Source organism: Echinops telfairi, unplaced genomic scaffold (genome assembly GCF_000313985.2).
Source record: "Echinops telfairi isolate 266 unplaced genomic scaffold, ASM31398v2 ScPeMD7_8;HRSCAF=38, whole genome shotgun sequence".
NCBI lineage: Eukaryota > Metazoa > Chordata > Mammalia > Afrosoricida > Tenrecidae > Echinops > Echinops telfairi.
Genome location: NW_022103905.1, coordinates 10723186 through 10725997, shown reverse-complemented (window position 1 = coordinate 10725997; position 2812 = coordinate 10723186).

Here is a 2812-nt window from a genome sequence, read left to right as displayed (position 1 = left end):
ATGGCTTGTATTTTCCTTGTAAGCCTGCTAAGCCCTTTGAATATGCACGAGCACTGTTCTCCCGGATTTTAACTGGGGCTGTGAAACCCAGCCAATCACCGTTTCGTTCTTGCTCTCTTTCTAATCAAGTGATTCATTTGGGTTGCCACAGATCCCTGATGGATGTTTACATTTTAATGGTATCTATTTTAAGCCTCTTTCTCGTCATCTCTAAAGTGGTGTCTTCTGCTTGACTCACGGCAACCTCAGCTCTCAAACCTTTGTTTCTCCGTCTCCTCCCAGCTCCTGTATTCATGCTTACTCTTCCTGTGCCTGTTATTTCATGAACCCGTCTTCTCCCACTCTCTGACTCACACCCAATCTCCACCGTGCTCGGTATCCCTAAACACTGATGCAACGCCAGGGAAAATTCTGCGCTAAACCAGTGAAGGTTGCTTTACCACCTCTCAGGCAGATTCTCGCCATCTTTTGTTCCCGGGACCCACCTCTGCCTTAAGCAAAATCGACACATATATGGCGAACCTTGTTGGGAATTCGAAGATGGTTTATGGAGTGTATGGTCTAATGGGGGACATAGGTAGAGCCATGTTGTTGGGTGTTATTGAGTCAATTCTGATTCACAGCAACCCCATGTGACAGAGTAGAACAGTCCCATAGGGTTTTCTCAACTGTAACCTTTCTGGAAACACGTTACCAGGGCTTTCTCCTACAGAGCTGCTTGGTGAGTTCGAACCACGGACTTTTGGGTCAGTAACCAACTCTTACTGTTGCAGTACCAGGCTCCCTTAGGTAAGAGCCACCCCTACGTGAAATGATGTCCGAGGTTTAACAGGTGATACATTTGGGGAGCTCTCACTGTTGGGTGAACATTGGATGGCTAGTCGCAAGGATGGCAGTTCAAACTCAACAGCTGCTTCCAGGGAGAAAGATGAGGTTCTCTGCAAACCTAAAGATTGATAGCCCCTGAGCTCCCCCTTAGGATCACAATGAGTTGTAATCGACTCACAGAGTGTGGGTAAGAGGAGAGTAGTGTGAGTGGAAAGGAGAGGCTGGGGAAGCATGACCTGCTATGAGCAAATTGTGATAGAGCTGAGCTATCAGAAGCTGGCTCCTTTCTTTATCAGCTGGGGGTTAGGTCTACTCTGGTTCGTTTTGGCTAGGGTTATATTTTGCCGATGGCTTCTAAATCAGCTTGTGGGCATGTGTCCATGTCTGCGCTTCCCTCTGTCCTCCTTCATCATCATGAGCTGGGCAGACCTGTTTCTGACCTCTGTCTGACTCTTGCCGCTGTCTCCCAGTTCTGCGTTTCTCACGTGATCATGGGTCCTTGCCCGCGTGGCTTTCTTCCCACAGTCATCACACTGTACGTGACCAGACAGGTTTAATCCTGTTCCTCAGGGCTGCCTGTGTCTGTGCCCTGGGGCCTGGAAGAAGAATGGGAGACAGGGTAGGCAGTGACCAAGGCAGTAGGAAGGGGCGCTGTAAGGTTCCGCTGTTTGACCACCTAATGTATATTGTCCCAATTTGACCCAGTTTGGAGTATTGTTTCTGCAAAGGCTCTGATCTTATAGGTTAAGCTGGGAAAGAAGTACAAAAGGCCAATGATAATTATAGACTGGTTTGTGACCTATTTCTCCCTGGATACTTTCCCCAGAGGTAGAGATAAATAAGGTAGACGGGAAGTTGCTTATCCAGGCGGGGTTTCAATGCCTTGCTCCTGATGAGTTTGAACACCTTAACCCCTCTGCTCTAATATGAACGTGCTGTTCACATCTAGCTTGTGGGAATCTGGCTTTTGGAAAAGTACCTACTCATCTATAGCCAAAATCCTTGTGAAAAGCCATGCTGGAGTTTGCTACGGACACAGAAACTCCTGGAGCTCCCTCTAGCTTTAGTGTAACTCTTTTGTGTCCAGTGGTACAAATAAGTGTGAGGCTTTCCCCTGCAAATAGTCCCAGCTGGCGTCAGGATGGGGACTTGCGAAGCTGAGTCAAAGCAGGAGGCAGTGTCTTGACCACGTAGCGCTGTGGTGAGAAGTTCTTGCATGAGGTGGTGAATCCCGGAGCAGGGTTTTGTGTACGACCTTTGTCATTTTGAGCTTCTGCACAGTGAGCCAAGTCTGTTGACAGTTGTCTGTGTGTGATCAGGAAACCAGGGCTTGAGGACTAGGGAAGGCTCAAGAGGGGTTTTCTTCCTGCCTCCTGTTGCCCATCCTTCCACCAGAGTCGGTCACTACTTCCCAAAATCCATCCCAAATTCAAACACTGACTCCGCATGCAGTCCATTACCAAATAGTCTACCTACGAAATCGACAAACAGAAACTAATGTGGTAACGAATTAGAGCCTCATCGTGTGTAAGCACAAAATCAGCCCTGCTTCCCACCGATTCACTTGGACCCATTTGCTTTTTTAATGTCATCATCCTTTAGAGCAACAGGTCATTCCTTGACTCAGTCTTCCGTATGACGTGTCTATTTGTGGAACCGGCTTATTCTTCCTAGACAAAGTCACAACAACACTAGCTTTGTAAGGTAAGCGTTGGAGAGGCAACAATGGGTACATAGAAGTGTTTATTGCCTACGAGTTTACTAGTGTGTTACAAGTATGACTCACTTTATAGGCTGTGTACTTGGGGAAAAGTTCTAGACAAATTTCAGTAATTTGATGATTAGCCATCTCTTTATAGAAAACAAAGAGTAGCGGGAGCGGGGAGGGAGGGGAAAAATGACCTAATGTCGGGGGTTTAAATGGAGAGAAAATGTTTTGAGAAACGATGTACAAATGCGCTTTACACAATTGATGTGTGTATGG